The sequence below is a fragment of the Mustelus asterias genome, chromosome 7 (assembly GCF_964213995.1).
Source record: "Mustelus asterias chromosome 7, sMusAst1.hap1.1, whole genome shotgun sequence".
Lineage (NCBI taxonomy): Eukaryota > Metazoa > Chordata > Chondrichthyes > Carcharhiniformes > Triakidae > Mustelus > Mustelus asterias.
The window spans coordinates 68,989,978-69,012,150 of record NC_135807.1 but is presented as its reverse complement, the minus strand read 5'-3'; the positions used below and the strand labels follow the sequence as shown (position 1 = coordinate 69,012,150).

Genomic DNA, 22,173 nt, shown 5'->3' with positions numbered 1-22,173 from the left:
TCGGTCTCATCAGTCTGAACAGTATGGTAACTCAGATGCAGAATGGAACTGACAGTGAGTTAAGTGTTAATAAGATTCAAACCAGTTGAGAAAGCTAAAACCAAGACAGGGATTTTCATTGACTTTATCAGCTTTTCTCTCGCTCAAACCAGTCTCCCAGCAGTTTGCTTAAATAAAACAAAATGATCAATTTTTAAAAAAACTAATGAACAGTGGAGACAGACCCTGGTGGGCACTGTAACAAAAATTGTAAAAGGAATGTGCTCAAAGCAAATTAAAACCCATTACCTGTTTCTCTTTACCTTTAGCTGTGTAACTGACATGATATTCATAAGACTGAGCAAGAAATTGATAAGATATTAACAAAGAGGGCATTCCATATATCCCAACCATTGTTTACAGAATGAACTGTCTGTCCCATCTACACCAGTGAGTAATACAGGCCCCAACAAGCTCAGAGGAGGAATTCAAGAAAATAGGATTAAGAAAAATGGATATAAATTCCTCCCAACCACAGCAGTTAAATTCAAGTGGTGTGCTACTATAATACAAACTATAGAACATTTTTATAACTATAAACAGCTGTTTAATTTGTATGTAAATTCAGGCAAATTAGACAATTAGCTCTCTTATCTTTCCACTAAATCATAACTTTTATACTACAGACACAATTTAGGAGGAGAAAAGTAAATGAATTTTTCCGCTGTATCCTGCCCACAGTAAGAAAACATGGGATTTACATGTGGAGTTCACGTGCCAGCTCACCCTGCCTCGACTCCACATGCCTCTGACGACTCTGGACTGAAGCCAACATTGTGGGGAGTTACATCACACTAGCCAGTAATTTCAAAAAGCTTGCTGCTTGCGCACACAGAACAAACGAGCGGGATGATTTTTGGGTTGCAAGTTTGGAACCTTGCCAATCAGCAGGGCAAAAATCAATAACATGGATTCTGTGTTCAACATTTTCAAGGTGCAGAGAGTTATACGGTTACCTCTCAGTTCCCAATTACTTTGCATGTAAATCAGATGCTCATTTTGCATCATAAGCAAGCTATCAGATGTTGTAAGATTAATAAGCTATCACAGAAACTGTAATTTTAAAAGAAACGAAGTTTTTAGATTTTACAGGATCAAAATTTTAAAAAACTACCTAGTCTCGAACTGGAGACAACCCTACAATTCTACAACTATTTTAGATTTCAGAGGTTATCATCTCCTGAACTGGATTTTCTGTGAAAATGAAAAATGATTCCCACCTAGCAAACAATATATAAACTTTTCAAAAAGAGTCCCCCAACATGAGTCAACTTGCAAGAAATACAGTTGTCTGTGGAATATTACAAAACAAAGCTCATTTCCCTTTGCATACAGCAGACAACCAGGATCTTCTACGGTCACTAAGTTCAAGAACAATACTTCATTGTCTTTGAGCAAGTTAGTTTGAATCCTATAAGAAGAAATAAATACTTATACAGAACAACACCCTAAACACTAAAGAACAAAAACAAATCAAACAGGTTGTTACTCCTACATTCTGGATCATTGAGTACATCATCAAAGGGCCCAATATCCTCATTCATGATACATTAAGTATCAGGACATGATGGTTGTCCCATCAATGAAAACTGGTTTAAATATAGATTATGCGGGATGGCACAGCGGTTACCACTGCTGCCTCAGTGCCAGGGACCTGGGTTCGATTCTTGACTTGGGTCGCTGTCTGTGCGGCATCTGCACATTCTCCCTGTGTCTGCAGGGGTTTCCTCCAGGTTCTCCGGTTTCTTCCCACAGTCCGAATGACATGCTGGTTAGGTGCATTGGCCATGCTAAATTCTCCCTCAGTGTACCCGAACAGGTGCCGGAGTGTGGCGACTAAGGAATTTTCACAATAACTTCTTTGCAGTTTTAATGTAAGCCTACTTCTGACACTAAGAAATAAACTTTTAAACTAGACCAGGGTGGAATACAAGAAAGCAATGGAAAATTATCAATTGCTAAAAAAGGTATAACCAGGGCAAAACATCTGGTTACACAAAAATTCACATTAATATCAGACTTCAAATTACCAGAATAAAGTAGTGCTTCTGACAATGGTTTATTTTAATCACACTGGGGTAATATATAGAACAGAAGATGTTTCTTCCAACACATCAAGAAGGTTTTCAGTTTACTATTTGTAGAAAAATATCCTTCCTTCATTTATCTTTTTGCTACAAATAATGAGCTTCCCTTTACTGGGAAGTCTACAGCTATACGCTCCCAACACCATTCAAAATGTTTTGCTTTTGTTGGTCATTCTTGTTCAACTAAATACTTTGAGTCGTCTTTGAATATACAGCATTTGTACTGGCAATTCATGTTTATTAAATGCTAAACATCTAAACACAAAACCGTTCACATATTTACAGCATCTCCTTATTGTTTCTTAACAGTCCACTGTCCTCCTCTTAGCTAATTATAGGGTCTCCGAGAATTAGAGGTTAAAATAACTGACAATGACATTAAGTACTGGGGAAATGGAGACCGTTTGGTGAATCTGCATATCAAAAGTGTTAAAAAGAAATTCACTGTTTTTAATTAATAATTTCCTGGTTCTGCGGAAGCAGAATCCATCATTGCTATTTTATTATAGTTTCAGCTACTGCTGGAGGCCAGATTGGAATTACAGAAAGAAGACAAAAAAAGCTCCAACTTGGAGTTTATGAAATGGAACAGCAGAGGCTTTTCTCATTTCTCTTCAATGACAACAAAGTCCCAAAGTAGCTTAAACTTGTGGTGCATGTCTGAGCAGTGATCCTTCATAGCGTACAGCTCCAGGCATGCAACAGAAAGCCAATACAAGGCTTTGAGAATAATTTGCAGCAAGTAGATGACACTGGTTGCAAGGGGAGAGCAACCCAGCTTACACTCAGAACCATGGAGGCGTGTTAGCCTTGCTCTCTGTGCTGACCGATATTAGATAACACTTAAATGGAGTGGACTCTCATAGTCTCCAGCATGCACTGTGTTAAATGAATGCGGAATACGATTTTATTAACAATCATGTCTTAACTGAAAGCTTACCACCACATGTACTAAAGTTTGAAAACTTTGAATGATAATTTTTGTGAGAGAAAAAAAATCACTGATGAGAAGTAGTCAAACCTTCACAACCTCAATCACATTTAAGGTTAATTTTCTGCATACATAATTCGTTTCTAGCTCTGCAAACAGCTGTTGTTACTGCTTTTTTTTTAATTTTAAAAAGTGGTAGTGACATACTGGTGCCTGGAGTGATTATAGGAAACAAAAACCTAAATCATTCCTGGCATGATTCGTTTATATGCTGTTAATGTCCACACATTCATTAGCATTCAAAAGTCCCTTTGGCCAATATGGCATAATGTAATTAATTGTTTAAAAGTTTTCACCGTGCAGAATTTCTGGAATGGTGCTATGGTCTATGTCTCCCAAAGTTACCGAATGCGCGAGAATAATTCACTTTAATTTGCCCGTTTATTGCTCTGTGCTTGGGCTTTACAAAAGACATGTTAACAACCAACCTTCGTTCCTTTTTTGTTCACTGCAGAAAAATTTTGTAACAGATTTCTGGAATGTGCATTTGATTACATTTTTTTGTAGATACTAAAAAAGGAACATATTAATTTTTGACCCGGCATCCCTTCCTAAAATGGGCTTTTTCATATCTCATTGTTTTTCAGTCTACATTTTTCTTCAATTTTCCCAATTGTATCTCTCATTACTCATGTTACTTCCATCACTCATTATACATTAACACATTTTGTAAAGATTGTTGGACTAAAAAAAAAAGAAAAATCCATTCATCATCTTGTTCCTCAATTGCCCCATCAGAAGCTTTTGCAAATCATAAAACACAATTTCAAAAATTCAAGCTCTGCTCTTTGCCAAGTAAAAGACACTTTTTCATGACTGCAGATTATACTCAAAGCAGAGAAGCAAAAAAAGGCAAGTTTTATTTTTAGCACCTTTTGGTCATGACAGAAAAGAACAAATTAACAGATAGAGGAAAAATAATTTCTCCTTTCCCAGGCACTCTTGTCTGATGTGTCCCAAGTGAGTAGAACAATTGGATGAAAAAAATAGAGGAGACTAGAAAGGCAATATTCTGGGGCGGGCTTCTGTTTGGGCAGAAGCATGAAAATAGATCTTGATTAAAGAGTAGTAAAAAGCTGCAGGTTCTCCGCCTTCTAACTGCATAGCATAAATGTGGGCTAATAGCAAATCTTGCCACAGCTATTATTAGATATTATTCAGCAAGCACACAACTTCCTCTTTGAAACTGTTGTCTCTTCAGCGAGAATGTGTTTGCTGACCTGCCAAATGCAAACTGAAACAAAGGGCGCAGCAAAGCTGTACCATTAAAACATATTGATTAAAATATATACGGCAATTAGGCACAAACCTAGAAAATGTAAAACCAACCCTGTAGCAAACATGGAAGTGAGTTAATGTGCTGGAAAATAGTCCAATGGGTTTCAAAATCAAAGTTGTGTTGCTGCTGACAGCTGCCTTGAACATAAGATTGTTCTACATGTTTCGTGCAGCCCAGGCAATGTATAAAATCCACTTTGTGTGTCTGCAAATCAAAATTTCCCAAGATAATGTTAAATGTTTGGACTGTGATGAATATTGAATATAGGAGGGTATCCAAGATTTCCTGAGAGAGGTTGCTAACCATAAGCAAACTTCAAAGCTGATAAAACATCTGTTATTCTTCACCAAACGAGGAGTCACATCATATTCTTTGCAAATATTTCAATGAAATTGATATTCATTGCAGTGTCATCACTGGTGGGAGAGGTATAATTATCATGTTTGCTTAAACAGTTTCCATTATAAATATGGAGCAATGACTTTACAGTGTAAATATAGACAGAATGAGTTTAAAATAGGGGTTGGGTTACTTTTGCATGTCTTATCCAATTATGCCAAGTCTGACTCAACTCTACCTGAAGCATTCAATTTTGATTTGCACGTGCCATGCCAAAGAAGATCAACAAGTTAAAATTGAATGGATTGAAAATCATGTGCTGCACATGTCCAATTTTCCAATGTCCACTCCAGCCAACAGCACGTGGAAAATTTAGCCTTAAGCCACCTATATGTTTTGGCTAAGAACCTCTGCTTTTGAACCTTGGCTTTCTCGATAGAGAGAAATGGAGGAGGATAGTGATGCCTATGGCACTTCCTATTATGAACTCTGATGTCCCGAGACGCAGAAGCATCATGTGGATCACTTTCTGATATTTCCTGTTACTGGGACTCCCTCAGCATGACGAAAAGAGATATGGGAACAGATTACTGGGTAGCTGCAAGATTGCCGAAGGCCTTCATTAGCTGATCCCAGCATGGTGAATGTTAAAGAGTACAAACTGAATTACTCAGAGCTGCAGGTCTTTAAAGACCCAGCCACAGCATTCATTAAGAAAATAAAGTAAAAAGCACCTTTCACAACATCATGCTGAAAATAATATGGTTTAAAGGATGCAGTCGCGTAACACACCAACCTACCAAAATCACAGTATTGCCTTATAGGTGGTGATTAGATGCAAAGGGCCCACCTGTATGATCCACATGGTTCAACTCAATTTTAAAATTTGCATCTTATTAAGAATCTAATCAGAGCCCAATTCTCTATCCCTCGATCTGTAACCTCTTCCAGCCCTTGGGCACATAGAATTAAAATGGTAAATTCCAGCCCTAAGTGCTGAATCTGGATATAATTCAGATCCGACTTGGAAACCTGTTCTCAGTTGCCCCCATATACACTTAGCCTGAAAATAAAATCGCGAGTCTGAATCGCACTGTGGGTGCAGCTTATCGCGCCCGAAACGCCGCAGCTCCGATTGGAGCCTTCAACTGCGCATGCGCAGTGAAAAAAAAATTGAAAAAAGCTCCCATGCCACATCGCTCCCGGGCCGCAAAAAGCGGATAAGGTGGCCCGAGAGCGATGGCCCCCACAGACATCGCCCCATCCCACAACGTAACTGTCCCCCTTATCCACACACCCCCACCTCGCAACCCAGACCGTGACCCCCTGCCCCACTTCCCCCCCCACCGATCGCCCGCAGAGTGGCAGCGGATTCCCCCCCTGCACCCCCACCAGAGAATGATCAGGCCTCCCCCCACCCTCCCTCCCACCCACCCACCAGAGAATGATCGGGCCTCCCTCCTTCCCCCCACCAAAGATACATCTGGCCCTTCTCCTCTTCCTCCCCCCTCCTCCAATCAGAGAACAATCTGGCCCGCCTCCCTCCCCCCTCCACCACCAATCTGAATCAGAGAGCTGTTGGAAGCACTGAACCTACCTCTTCAGGAGGTGGAGCATCCGAAACAGACCTTTGCCGAGCATGTCTGTTTCGTGCCGAAACTGGATGGGCAAATGCGATGCTAAAGGGGGAAATGCAGGTAAGTTTGGGCGTCCAGCTCATTAAGTCAATTTAAATGCATGCAAAGGTTCGGATCACGGCCATTTTCGGGCCTTGGTAAAGTGGGCACCTGCGCGGATGCGGGCGTGACTCACACTAATTGCCTCACGCCCGAATTTACCAAGTTTTCGCACCCAAAAATGGGTGCGACGCAATGGTAAAATCGGGCCTATAGTTCCTTTACCAGCGATGCCTTTCAGTCACCAAGTCCTGAAGGAAATTCTCTCATATATCCCTCCAAATCTGTCCCTTACAACATTTCTTAAAATCTTCCACTTTGACCAAGCTGTTGGTCACCTCTACTAACATCTTTCATCTTTGTCTTGGTGTCAATTTTGATTGATTATGCTCCTGTGAAGCAGCTTGGGATGTTTGACTTCATTAAATGTACAACATCAATACAAGTTGTTGCTCTATCCCACTGAATTAATGAGATTCTTAGAAAAGCTGGATGCAAATGATCTCAAGGTCCCAAAGAACAGCTAATGTGAGTGCTTAAAAATGAACTGCAGTCACTGCTGTAATGTGAAAGATGCAGCAACTTCCACACAGCAAATGCCACAAATGCTACCAAATATATAATCTGTTCTGGTTGTGCTGGTTATGCAATAAATGCTGGCCCGGCTACCAGGAGAACTTTGCTTTCCTATATGATCTTTTATGGCCAGCTGTGAAGACATCTCATCTTGAAGAAAAAAGTACCAATTTTAATTAAATTGACATAGCTACTTCCAAACCCACCCATGTGCAATACAGCCAATTAAAAGTTAACAGTCAATGATGTTTCGTCGTTATGCTTGCAATAATTATTTAATTTTGTAGCATCCCTACAGTGCAGAAAGAGCCATTTGCCCCATCATGCCTACACTGACAATCCCACCCAGGGCCTATCCCCGTAACCCAACGTATTTTACCCTACTAATCTCCCTGACACTAAGGGGCAATAGAGCATAGCCAATCAACCTAACCCGTACATCTTTGGAGAGTGGGAGGAAACCGGAGCACCCGGAGAAAACCCACGCTGACACGGGAAGAATGTGCAAACTCCACAAAAGACAGTGAACTGAGTCAGGAATTGAACCCGAGTCCCTGGCGCCGTGGCCAGCTATCCACTGTGCCGGTGAATACAATTTGAGTACAAATAAAGAAAAGTAAGCCTACTGAACTTCATAAAGTTTCTACTCCAGCACATTACTGTATCACATGCTTCAGTTGTATTTATTTTCACACATGCTTACATACAGATTTGTTATACTTTACCTACAAGGGCTGGAATTACAAGGCCCTGGTGCTGGTTTCCAGCCTTGTTGGCTGCACACGGAGTCAAATAATTAGGTCTGCAATGCTGTGGCTCGATTTCTGATTGTGTCTGGGACTAGTGAGGCTCTAAGCCGTGGTTGAACACTACTATTTCAACAAAACTTCGAAGCATTTCAAAGCATTCTAGATGGCAATTACTGATGGCACACAGAAAGGGAAACACGCTAAACAGTTAAACAATAATTTGAGAACCACTCATTGATGTTACCTCCTAACTGGTGTCAGGTGCGCACAGAAGGCAGACAGATGGGAAGAGAAAATTTCAGGAGAAAATTCTTACAATACCAGGCCGAGACAGGTGTGCCCGCAAGTCTCTGCTAATTCAGCTGGCAGACGACACAAATAGCTTTAGGCCTAAAATAACAGTTTGAAAAATGTAGTTCAATGATACCAACTCACCGTTAGCACAGGAACAGGCAGGTGGTGGGTAGGAATACTTTGCTTTTTCAATCCACTGCAATTGACTAGATCCTTAAAAACGATGACCTAAAAAAAAACACAGCCATAAAAATATTGTTGTCCCTTATTTGCATAACAATTGTATTTACATGAGCTTTTACACAGTAAGAGTTCCAAGCACTTCACAAGAACATAGACAAAGCTTCATGCTAAGCCACATAAGACAGGTAGGACAGGTGGAGCTCGCTTTTAAAGAAGACCAGTTAGAGAGGCTGAAAGTGTTAGAGGGGAAATTCCAGAGTGTAGGGGTTACACAGCTGAAAACATAGCTGTCGATATTAAAGCAGTTAAAATGGAAGACATAGAATAGATCACAGCAAGGGTTGGAGCAGGTTACAGAGATAGGGTGGCCCATGTCAAGAAAAGGTTTAAAAACAAGGATGGCAATTTTAAAATGAATACATTGCCTGGTTGGGGGCCAAGGAGGTCTGCAAGGATAGGGTATTGAGTGAACAAGACTTGGCATGAGCTAGGGTACAGGCAGCAGAGTTTAGGATGTGTTCGAGTTTAGAGCGGGTGGGAGGCCAGGCAGGGGAGCACCAATTGGCTAACAGTAACAAGGATCATCGTTTCAATAGCAGATGAGCAGAGGCAGAGCAGCAGATGTTCATGCTGCAGAGGAGGAAGTAGGCAGTGCAAAGAGTAAGAACTCAGCTGTAGACAAAAGGTTATTAATAGTTTGGTTCAGCCTCAGAATTTGACAGGGGGGAGGGGGGGGGGGGGGGTGATGACCTGGGAACCAAATTTGTGCTGGAGATCAAAAACCAAGGGTTCCCAAATTATGCAGGGGTCTGTGTGTGTGTGTGTGTGTGTGGGGCGGGGGGGTGAAAGAGCTGAGATTTTGGGACATGAACTCTGAGACAGCAATGGTGGCTTTGAGCTTGTACTGTGTTTTGCCAGCTGTGGGACCCCTTTAGAAGTCAGTGTTATTTTTCTATCAGTGGGCATGGTTTAACGGACTGTTCTCCGAGGCCAATTACAACCACCTGTAAAAGCCAGGTCTCTGTTTCTTTCAGCGGTTTTAAGATCCCCCCTCACTCACTCAACAACTTATCACCACCCACCCCACCCACCCCACTCGACAGTCTTAATACCGCTCCCTTCCACCCACCAAATTTCACTCGAGGGTGATAAAAGTCTGAGGAATTAAAATGGGGTCACATTGGAAGAGAGTTTGGGAAGCGCTGCCAAAGACAGCAGCATCAGTTTTATTAATTACAGGAAACATCTGTTCATCTAATACTGGGAGTCTGACAAGCATCATGACAAATCAGAGGCTGTCAAGGGCTAGGGGGAGGTGGGAATTAGGGACAGTCGGGTGCTATTAGCATGCATGTGGAACCTGGCGTTCAATTATTGGGTGGTGCTGCTGAACAGCAGCAAGATGGTGTTGGGGGGGGAGAGGGAGTGGTTTCAAGATGGAACCTGGGGATGGGGGGGCTCCTGAGGGCAGTCTCACTCTGCTACATAACAGAGGAAAGGAAAGGATGGGAGTGTGGAACATAAATGTTGCACACAGCTGAGGGAGGAGGAACAGGTTGCCACTGACACATAGGATGTAATTCAAGATGTTGATGAGAGCCATTTCAGTACTGTGGTAGAGAAGGAACCGAATAGGAAGGGGTTTAAATATGCAGTTTCTAAAAAAAATATTCATTCATGGGATATGGGCATCGTTGGCCAGGCTGCATTTATTGCCCATCCCTAGTTGCCCAAGGGTTGAGAGTCAATCACATTGCTGTGGCTCTAGAGTCACATGTAGGCCAGACCAGGTAAACTTTCAAGTCTGTTCCTTGGATTTAAAGGACCAACAGGAAAGGGAGTTTTTAAGTCTGCAAATGGTCACTTCTATATTGTGATGACCCATTTTCTTAAAGAAGTATGTGTTTTCTTTCTGCCCCTTCAATGTCCCTTCAAGAGCAAAGTTTAAAGGCTATTGAAGAAGTTGTAAAACAGCCTGAAGTAAAAATGCAGAGAAAGCAAGGTTTGCAAAGCAGGTAGAGATAGTATACACAGTGAACAATGAGAGAAAGGAAATACATACTTGGATGGAAAATGGAAATGCTGAGTACAACAGTAGCATTGTAGAGCTGCAAGAAGAAATATGTACTCATGAATGCAAGTTAGAACTTCAAAAAGAGGAAGAGACGTTTTTCAACATGGAACTGGACAAAGTTTGAGTTCAGGAGAAACAGGAGGAGGATTAGGAAAAATTGTGAACTGAATAAAAAAGGTTAATAAAACACTCAGCTGAATATCAAAACAACCTGAAAGACCAAAGAGGACTTTAATTGGAAGAAAAGTGATCCTGCATTTAGACAGGATAGTGAATTCAATTGGCCTTTCCAATAATTTAGAAATTTGGTTGGCTGACCTTTTTTTTCAGAAACTTAGACACTTAAAAACCTGAAATTATTTTAAAAATTGAAATGATAAGCTTGATTTTACAGGCAGGAGTTTCCAACAGGCTTGGGTCACCGTTCAGCAATAACATGGTTCAGGCAGCTGTAACAAGCAGAGGGTCAGACTTTCTCTTTCATAGGAGGATGTCCTGCCCAAGAGCTGTCAGCTGAATCTGATTAGTCGACACGTCTAGCAGAACTCTGAAGTGGGCAATGCTGAGATTGCAAAGTGACCCATGGGGATTGAAGATGGACACTGGGCCCAAAGTCCCGTGACTTTAAAGCAGGGTGGCTTCGGCATTCTGGAGAGTGGCAGGTTTTGGATGCACATGTACCCCTTCCTTCTCACCATTCCACCGAAGTAGTTAAACAAAATAGCCTCCCACTCTCACCCACCCGCCACTGCCCATTGTGATAACATAATATGACACTGAAGGCAGATTCAGGGCCTTAATGTAGACAGTAATTGCAAATGTTAAATCCAGCCCCAGGTGTAAAAACCTAAGCAGAATTGTTCAGAGCCTGCTTTAAAAGCTTTGAAACTAGACTGAAAACATCCCAAGGGTAAAATCTGATGTCCGCTTTAAAGAAAAGAGGAGTAAATTGTTTAATACAGAGTGTAAAAAGCAGAATGAGAGGGAATGTCTTCTCAAGTTTCAATTCGCGATAGCCAGCCCTCAAAAGCCAGATGGGTTGCAATAATTAACAATGTTGTTCATGACAAGGTTAACCAGACTAAACAAGTTGTAAAACCATTCAATCCATCATTAATGTTATCCCAGGGTCCAGGATATACACAATCCTATGCAGATTTTACAAAAACTTGAGGAGTGCAAAGTTAACAATATACAACGTATTCACTAAGAAAATGGAAAAACTAGAAAGAATATAGAGAATGGATAAGGAGATTGCTTGAGAATATTGAAAGAAAATGAATCAACCAGTAGGAAAATAAACGTTTGATTGCAAGAGCATTAGGACTCAAGAACTCATGCAAGCTAAACTTTTAATGTGACAGCTAGGGTTACATAAACCTTATGGTGTTGCCAAAGCAAAATATTTAATTGTAAAATGCAACAAAGGAAAATCATAATCTTTATAAACATTATAGCATTTTAACGGCAGTTGTTAATGTTAAAGCGTGCTGCATTCCAAAAGGGTTGTTGAAAAATCCTGGCTTTTGAAGGAGGAATGTTCGTGACCCATGTGCTTTTGAAAGCATATGTTTTCTTTAGTCTCTTTAAGACCAAAATGGACCGGGGAATATTCTGAAAGGTCAATTGGTATCCTGATTGTGACCTAGATTCCAAGAAATGCCCCTGTTACCATGGGAATGATGTGGAGCTGCCGGCGTTGGACTGGGGTAAACACAGCAAGAGTTTTAACAACACCAGGTTAAAGTCCAACAGGTTTATTTGGTAGCAAATGCCATTAGCTTTCGGAGCGCTGCTCCTTTGTCAGATGGAGTGGATATCTGCTCTCAAACAGGGCATACACAATCCTATGCAGATTTTCGAGTCCTTATGAGTTCTTGAGTCCTAATGCTCTTGCAATCAAACGTTTATTTTCCTACTGGTTGATTCACTTTCTTTCAATATTCTCAAGCAATCTCCTTATCCATTCCCTATATTCTTTCTAGTTTTTCCATGGGAATGAACAGCTAAGAAGCAAAGAGTAAATTAAAACCTAATTGCAGAGGGTTTGGTTCAGCCAGTATTTTCTGCTTGGTAGTTCAGAACACATTGAGAATTCATGTAAAGAGGAAACAAGCAAAACTCTCTCCAAATGGATTGGTATTCTGTTTGTTAGTCTTCGAACAGATCCTAGTATTGAAGCAAGTCTCTGAATCGAGCAGAGACTACAGTCTGAATTTTCATAAAGTCAGAAAGGCTCCATGCCTTAACCAAAATGGCCTTGAATCTGGAAGCTTCACCCCCGAACCTGGGGGTGGGAGTTATTTCACACATCTGCAGCTCAGGGACGAAGCAGCACATTTTGCAGCTGCCCTTTAAACAGAAGCAATTTTGGTCATTAAAGTTTCAGAAATGCAACTCAAAGGTTTTGACTTTTGAGGAAAAGGTCTAAACCTAGCAGAGTTCTTTGTAAAGGTAAAGTATACTTTTGGAGAGGACAGGTACTCCTTTGGGAATGTTATGAGTAAACACAGATATGTCTTGAGATCCCCTACAAAATGAAGACATTGGCGGAAATATTGTGATTGCACGTGGTCGCACATTTGTACACGAAGTAAGGTGAGCGCTTGTAACTTCATGAGGCCCATCTTTGCTATATTGACTATTTGAAGTGAAATTCACCTACTTATTTGAAATATCCTCTATCTGTCAGTTAATATTTGAATTGTGTTGGTTTTAGTTGGTTTTGTTACAGTAAAAAAAGTTTTCAAATGTGAAATCCTGTCCATCGATTTTCTTTCCATTGGGTTTGTGCGCATTCCTTTCTTTTGTTATTGATCTCTATGGAGATCATAATAATCTCCATTTACAACCTGTTCCGTCAGCATGATTATTGTCTTTTCTTTATACAAAAGGCCCTTGATCAATTCATAGCTTCTTTAGCATTCAGCTTTTTTTGAAGTAAATCTAACTTGAAAAAATTGGTTTTCCTAACAAAAAGCTGATATTGCAGACCGATTGACTTTAATAAGTCTAAGTTAATAAATAAGTCTACTAATCTATTCGAGGGTTCCAGATAGCAATAAGATTTGGTATAGACTGTTAGCAACTTTCTTGGTCACACCACAATGACATCTTATCTGGACTAGCGTGGCCATGGTTTGCTTGCAACCACGTGGGGTTCGCATCAGAGCAAGTGAACTGGGATCCTCTCAGAAAATCCAAGGCAAAATGTTAAGTTATTATTTATTCTCATACACGTTTCACATTCTTTTCCATTTTTAAAAAAACTTTGGAAGTTTATCCAATTTAAAAAAAACAATAATTATGGATTTTTCCACCATGACTGTTCCTCGTCAGAAAAGAGAAGCAAGAGGCTCAGAATTTTGCAGTCAATAACTGATCTCTGACTGCTCAAACTCTTGTCTACCATCTACAAGACAGAGGTTAAGAAGGTAATGGAATACCCTCCAATTACTCGAATGAATGCAACTCCAATCATATTCAAGAATCTCAACATCATCCAGGATAAAGCAACCCACTTCGATCAGCACCACATCCACCACCTTAAACACTCATACCTCCCAACTCTGCAACGTCCACTAACAGTGACTTCCAAATCCCAACCTCTATCACCTAGAAAGACAACGGCAGCAGGCACATGACCACAAATTAGAAAAATAAAATGTCATATCCTAATAACTTATGTAAAAAAAATTTCCAACTCTCCCTTCATTCTTCTGATAAGCTTAAATTTATCACTGCCAACCAGCAAGTAGCTTTTCAAAACCCTTTATGAACTTCTAACGCCTCAATAAATATTTCTTCTGCTCTCATGAATTAGTCCTTTAACTAAAGCCTCTTCTTTAGAATTATTTTGGTCTATCTCTTCTGCATCTACACCATTGCCGAGATATGGTCCCCAATAGTAATTGCAGTCGAAAATAAATGAACATAGGAACATGATAGATAATTTAATCCTTCATGCTGTCCCACAAGTTAGAGATAGAAATCAGACTGATCTGTGATCTAACTCTACATGCGCCCCCCCCCCCCACCCCCCCCAACAATGTCCCTTTAATACATTCGATTAACAAAATCCATCAAACTCGATTTTGTGGATGATTTCTAACTTCATCCATGAAGATCACTATGTGCCCTAGTCCGAGAATCTCCAACCTGCAGAAATAGTTTCTCTCCATCCACACGATCAACTCCTTGGAAGATTTTGAAAACTTCCATCAAGTCACTCCTCAACCTTCTAAATGCCAGGAGACACAACCCTAGTTTGTGTAATCTCTCCTCAGAATGGTGCAACAGTGGTTAGCACTCCTGCCTCACAGCGCCAGGGACCCGGGTCAATTCCTGGCTTGGGTCACTGCGCGGAGTCTGCACTTTCTCCCCGTGTCTGCGTGGGTTTTCCCACACGCTGGTTAGGTGCCTTGGCCATGTTAAATTCTCCCTCAGTGTACCCGAACAGGCGCCCGAGTGTGGCGACTATGACATTTTCACAGTAACTTCATTGCGGTGTTAATGTAAGCCTACCTGTGACACTAATAAATAAACTTCATAAACTTTAAAATTAATCCAGATATCATTCTCATTAATCTACACCTCACTCCCTCCAAGGTCAATATATCATTCCCAAGGTATTGTATGTAGAACTGTCCACATTACTCCAGATGTGCTCTTACCAAGGCTTCATATAGCTCCAGCAGGACTTCTAACCCAGAACGTCCAGCATTCTATTGGCCTTTTTGATTATTTTCCATTCCTGTTCATTACAATTTAATGTTCTATTTTCCTGAATCCCCTAATTTTTCTGGACGTCTACTGTTTCTATCTTTTCACCCTTTAGAAGGTACTAGATTCTATCCCTATTTGGTCCAAATGGATGACCTCACATTTGCCTATAGTGAAAATCACTTGCGACAGTTTTGCCCATTTAATCTGCTGATATCTTTATGCTTCCGTCATTTACACTTTGGTTTGGTATTACTTCTAAGTTTTTTCTCGTTGCATCCTTCTGTAATTTTGCCCTCCCACTTCTAAAGATCTTTTCTGCTTGTTTCATGGTCTTTTTTTGGCAAATCAGTAAAACTAAATCAACAGATTAGGGAGAAATGAAAAGGCAACTTCTTAAAGGAATACTGCAACAATTTTTAAAGTTTTTATGATAAACTGCTACAATTTACCTCATTCAAGAAATACCCATTTATGATATTTGGGATCATAAAAAGGTTGGCTTACTGGCTTTGAACTTGTTCAAACTTTTCAAATGAAGAGAACTGCCACTATATAGATTAAAATCATAGTAACTGGTTAGGTGCATTGACACGAACAGGCGCCAGACTGTGGCGACTAGGGGAATTTCACAGTAACTTCATTGCAGTGTTAATGTAAGTCTTATTTGTGACTAATAAATAAAACTTTTTTAAAACTTTTAGATCACCAAAGGCTGGTTGTCAGTTCTGTTTTCTGAAGGGAAGCAGATGCTTCACAAAACATGAAAAGTTTAAAACGTCTACAAGTACATAAAACAAAAAAAGAGTGGCGAAAGTAAACATTGGTCCTTTAGAGGACGAGACAGGGGATGTAATAACTGGAAATGAGAAAATGGCTGAGGCATTGAACAGGTATTTTGTGTCGGTCTTCACAGTGGAAGACACATGCCAAAAATTGATGACAGGAAGGCTATCATCATCACGAAAGAGGTAGTGTTAGGCAAGTTAATGGGGCTAAAGGTAGACAAGTCTCCTGGTCCTGATGGAATGCATCCCAGGGTACTAAAAGAGATGGCGGGAGAAATAGCAAATGCACTGCTGGTAATTTACCAAAGTTCGCTGGACTCTAGGGTGGTTCCCCAGATTGGAAAACAGCAAATGTGACGCCACTGTTTAAAAAAGGAGGTAGACAAAAGGCAGGTAACTATAGGCCGGTTAACTTAACTTCTGTAGTAGGGAAAATGCTTGAATCTATCATCAAGGAAGAAATAGCAAGGCATCTGGATATAAATTGTCCCATTGGTAAGACGCAGCATGGGTTCATGAAGGGCAGGTCATGTTTGACTAATTTGGTGGAATTCTTTGAGAACATCACATGTTGCAGTGGACAATGGGGAACCTATGGATGTGGTGTATCTGGATTTCCAGAAGGCATTTGACAAGGTGCCGCACTAAAGACTGCTACATAAGATAAAGGGGCACAGTGTTACGGGTAATGTATTAGCATGGATAGAGGATTGGTTAACTAACAGAAAGCAAAGAGTGGGGGTAAATGGGTGTTTTTCTGGTTGGCAATCAGTGACTAGTGGTGTGCCTCAGGGATCAGTGTTGGGACTGCAATTGTTTACGATTTACATAGATGATTTGGAGTTGGAGACCAAGTGTAGTGTGTCAAAATTCGCAGATGACACTAAGATGGGTGGAAGAGCAAAGTGTGCAGAGGATGCTGAAAGTCTGCAAAGGGATATAGATAGTCTAAGTGAGTGGGCGAGGGTCTGGCAGATGGAGTACAATGTTGGTAAATGTGAGGTCATCCATTTTGGTAGGAATAACAGCAAAATGGACTATTATTTAAATGGTAAAAAACAGCAGCATGCTGCTGTGCAGAGGGACCTGGGTGTCCTTGTGAAGGAATCTCAAGGAGTTGGTTTGCAGATGCAGCAGGTAATTAAGAAGGCAAATGGAATTTTGTCCTTCATTGCTAGAGGGATGGAGTTTAAAAACAGCGAGATTATGTTGCAGCTGTATAAGGTGCTGGTGAGGCCACACCTGGAGTACTGTGTACAGTTTTGGTCTCCTTACTTGAGAAAGGATATACTGGCACTGGGGGAGTGCAGAGGAGATTCACCAGGTTGATTCTGGAGTTGAGAGGGCTGGCTTATGAGGAGAGACTGACAGACTGGAATTCAGAAGAATGAGGGGAGATCTTATAGAAACATCTAAGATTATGAAGGGAATAGATAAGATAGAAGCAGGGAAGTTGTTTCCACTGGCAGGTGAAACTAGAACTAGGGGGCATAGCCTCAAAATAAGGGGAAGCAGATTTAGGACTGAGTTGAGGAAGAACTTCTTCACACAAAGGGTTGTGAATCTGTGGAATTCCCTGCCCAGTGAAGCAGTTGAGGCTACATCATTGAATGTTTTTAAGGCAAGGATAGATAAATTTTTGAACAGTAAAGGAATTAAGGGTTATGGTGAGTGGGCGGATAAGTGGAGCTGAGTCCACAAAAAGATCAGCCATGATCTTATTGAATGGCGGAGCAGGCTAGAGGGGCCAGATGGCCTACTCCTACTCCTAGTTCTTATGTTTCCCTCATCTCCAAGTCATATTCAACAACATTTCAAATGCAATAACTTGAGAGTGAACAATGTTGATATCTTGCTACAGTGGCAAAACTTTATGGTTTATATACTCAGGCACATCTTCTGGTAACTAAACTATTGAGAAGCGTTCAGTTCAGCAAAATAAACGAAGGCTGTGATTTTCCAAACCCCCCCCCCTGTCACAGGTTTGCTTGTGGCAGAAGATCTTCCGGTCCTGCTGAAGTCTGTGACGCTCTATATGGCTTGCCTGCCCCACCAGCTGGGAATCTGGCGAAGGTGGAGGGAGGGCGGTGGTGGTGGTGAAGATCCTGCTGGCTGGAAGGGCCAGATAATCTTGCCCCAAGCCTAAAGTGACCATTTTTTAGTTATGGTCTTCTAAAAAGGTATTTTTGTATTGTACAGTGTGGACAATTGGATCAAATATGTAGCTGGTTGTGGTTAGCTATATGCAACACTTAATGAGTAGGTTCAATTTATTTTTATTTGACTCGAGTAATAATGCGAAACCGAGCAACTTATTTCTCAGGTAAACCTCGAAGATTCTGAAGTTCATAATTGCAATATACAGTACCACTTTCTCCAATTGTCTCCCCTGAAGGCAATGATCCATCCTAAGGTATATGTTTCACAGACCTTAGTAGCTTCCAGATATATGCACAAGTGGCCAAATTTCCTAATGTGAATGAGGACAAAGTGAGTTAAGCAGCAGACTTCCCACGACTGCGGACAGTGCATAACCCATTAAAATATATATTGCACTTCTCCAAAGGAGGATACCAATTATTTCCCTGGGGAATCACTTAGAAATCCAAGTTAAAAAGGTTAGAATACTCCAGCACTGAAATGCAAGAACTGTCTCAGTGCCCATCACATGGTTCAAAATAGGGCAACAAGTCCACTGTTCTGCATTTGAATTTTGTCCAGGTAAATTTAATTCAAATAGTTCAGACAGCTCCTGGACTGGTAGCTTCCAACTGAATTGGAATTCAATCCAGAAGTATATTATAAATCTTTGCCTTTCCATTCCCATTTCATCCTTCCACATACTAGTTAAGACTTGGCTCACAACAAGAAACATGGTCAAGCTCAATCCCCAATTGCAGCTGCAAGTTAAAAGCTATCTATACAGAACACATTTCTAGTCTCTTTCCTTGACCATATTTTGTTCTGTATTTTTTACCTGTACTCTGACAGTTAGGACTCTGAATCATACGCCTTCCTGGACCCTGTTACTGGACTTTAACCGGCAAATGCAAACCTTAAGTATTGTGACTCTGTTATCTCATTCTAGATTTTCAAATTTTAAGCTATATATTAGTCACCTCACTTGCTGAGTTTAACACTATCCTCAAGCATTGCTGGCTTCTCTGATGTTGCTGCATTTGGGTCCTGCATTGAATTTTTTTTTTCAGGTAATTTTTCTGTTGCTATGTGAACTTTACCATGATTTCCACCTTTGCTACCACTCTGTCTACCATGACCACATTCTTCGTTGAACTGGCTCTACTCAGCTTTCTTATCTGGGCATGTGGGCCAGTTTCCACTCCACTGCTCAGCTAACCCATTCCATCTGGTCCCCATCCTGGTCAGATATTGTTGCTCATTTCTGCATTTTCTTGATTTCCATGTTCATTGACTTTGCTGTACTTCACTTGTCCACCCAAACTCTTTTATCATCCTTCATTGGGCTGGGTTTGATCAGCTCTCATTCTTCCTGCACCGTGCAATAGCTAGCTATTCCCTGGATTAGCACAGTCATCTTTTGATTTGATTTGTCACATTTATTAGTATACAGTGAGAAATATTGTTTCTTGCGCGCTATACAGACAAAACATACCGTTCATAGGGAAGGAAACGAGAGAGTGCAGAATGTCATAGGTAGGCTGTAGAGAAAGATCAATTTAATGCAAGGTAGGTCCATTCAAAAGTGTGATGTTAGCAGGGAAGAACCTGTTCTCGAGTCAGTTGGTATGTGACCACAGAATTTTATATCTTTTTCCCGACTAAAGAAGATGGAAGAGAGAATGTCCGGGGTGCGTGACGTCCTTAATTATGCTGGCTGCTTTGCCGAGGCAGCAGGAAGTGTAGACAGAGTCAATGGATGGGAAGCTTGTTTGCATGATGGATTGGGCTACATTCACGATCTTTTGTAGTCCCTTGCAATCTTGGGCAGAGCAGGGGCCATACCAAGCTGTGATACAACCAGAAAGAATGCTTTCTATGGTCATCTGTAAACGTTGGTGCGAGTTGTAGCTGACATGCCAAATTTCCTTAGTCTTCTGAGAAAGTAGAGGCGTTGGTGGGCTTTCTTAACTATAGTGTCTGCATGGGGGCCCAGGACAGATTGTTGGTGATCTGGACACCTAAAAACTTGAAGCTCTCGACCCTTTCTACCTCGTCCCCGTTGATGTAGACAAGGGCATGTTCTCCACTACGCTTTCTGAAGTCAATGACAAATCTCCTTTGTTTTGTTGACTCCATGATTCCATAGATATTCCCTTCATCGTCCCCTGGCTGCATGGTCTTTACTGCTCTTAATGCTTAGAGTTCCCTTCTTGAGCAGTGGTTGGTACACATTGCTCTGATAACTCTGCTGGCTCATAGATAACTCGCTGTTCCTATTCTACCCTCCAACTGGACTGGTCAACATCCACCATTGCTTCATTGATGCTCTGCCCCTTGAATGGCTCCTGGATCCACTCCCTCTCTACAATTGACTCAGAGCCTGGAGACTGATTTGTTGATATTGCAAGCTGATACCACACTGTCTACAAGCTTACTTCATTCCATCATGACTTTCACTTTGGGCTGTTTAATATCACTTTTTAAGCCAGTTTGACTTGGGCCAAAGCACCACCACCATTCCTCTCCCTCCACCTTCCTTAAGTTTTCTGAAGGTCCAATTAAGCTGTTTGCACTGCACCAATTTAAAATAAATTGTCAAAACGTTAGGCGAGATCCATGATCATCTTCTACTCGTTTGATTTTTTTTTGCCCTCGAGAAGGTGGTGGTGAGCTGCCTTCTGGACCTACTGCAGTGCTGTTAGGGAGATTTTCCAGGTTTGTGACCCAGTGAAAGCGAAGGAACAATAGTTCCAAGTTCGGATGTTGGAAGGGATCGTGCAAGTAATGGCATTCCTATTTATCTGTTATGTTTTAAAACATTTTTGGCAGCTGCTCTGAGCAAATGCCTCGTCAGTCATCTGAAAGCATGTCTGCACCCTGGACAAATGGATCTCCTGCCCTTTAACATCACGAGGTAACAGTTGTGCCCAACTCCCTACATGCAATGCTGTGAAAAGTTGACTTGCAATTTATGAAACAAATGTATCATTTTTATTATCATAAAATACATATTTGCACTGTGGAGGGGGGATGGGTGATACTGTCTGATATTAAAAGACCCATATGAAAAGGTGCAAGTGGGACTGGAACAAAAATGAAAATATGCATCTACAATTACTCATTTGCATATCTGGAGATGAGGAGTAAAGCAATAGTGTCAATGACCTATCAGAGTACCAAGGATGTTACGGCAGGATATCCCGATGAGTAAACTTGTGCAGGCCATTAGATTTCAAAAAAAGCAGTAAAGTTCACATAAAAGTGGCACACATTATGTTTGCTACAATGCGGAATGTTAAACACAACTGAAGATTTTCTGCTTGCATCTCATTTAGATATGCTGGTGACGAGAAATATATACGTAAACTTTCTTTTGCTTTAGGGGAATGATATCAAAACAATTTTTCCTCTTGAATTGAACACAGTTCTATGGATCACTGATCTGGAATGAGTGGAAGCTTGCGCATGGATTCAAAAGACCAAATTCAAACAAAGTTGGATAATTTGCCTAGCCATAAGACCACAAGACCATAAGACGTAGGAGCAGAAATAGACCATTCAGTCCATTGAGTCTGCTCCACCATTCAATGAGATCATGACTGATCTGCTAATCTTCAACTCTGCTTTCGCACCTTATCCCCATATCTCTTGATTTCCTTGCTGATTAAAAATCTGTCTATTTCAGCCTTGAACATACTAAATGACCCAGTCTCCACATGCCTCTGTGGTAAAGAATTCCACAGATTCACTACCCTCAGAAGAAATTCCTCCTCATTGCGATCTTAAATAGGTGACCCTTTACTCTGAGATTATGCCCTCTGCTTCTAGACTCTCCCACAAAGGGAAACAATTTCTCAGCATCTGTCCTGTCAATCCCCCTGAGAATATACCTATGAAGTGTGTTTCTTTTCAGTTTCAGCTAAAAATAAGGGTTGGGGAGATGGGGTATTCCTTCTGTAGTTTAATGTACAACTTGCCTAGAAAGATGGTGCATTTAGTCTTACCTTACAGTTGAAATGTTTTAAAAATCGTCCTGTTATGCTTTCAGTTATTAACTGGAAGTATTTTTTTAAAGACAGTCCTTATCGAGATTGCAAAGTCCATTTTTATTTAAATATTCACTTTGTTTTCTTTGGAGCTGAATGTCATTGCAGAAAATTGTTAAGCACCCCCAGCTTTAGTGAAAATTCCTCTCCAGTGGCATCATCAGGCTCTATCAGTTATTAAACCCGAT

General features: G+C 40.9%; 1 protein-coding gene across 2 annotated transcripts in view; it reads right to left on the bottom strand.

The window, feature by feature from the left end:
* The window catches only part of fam110b (family with sequence similarity 110 member B), a 138,920-nt gene that overhangs the window by 67,142 nt on the left and 49,605 nt on the right, over window positions 1–22,173 (bottom strand). Inside the window, exon 2 of one of the 2 annotated variants that reach the window (XM_078217076.1) lies at window positions 8,172–8,258. The gene's annotated coding sequence lies outside the window, so the exon portion shown is untranslated. Of the gene's footprint in view, window positions 1–8,171; window positions 8,269–22,173 lie in introns of those variants that run through there. The other variant, XM_078217077.1, reaches the window with a different exon arrangement.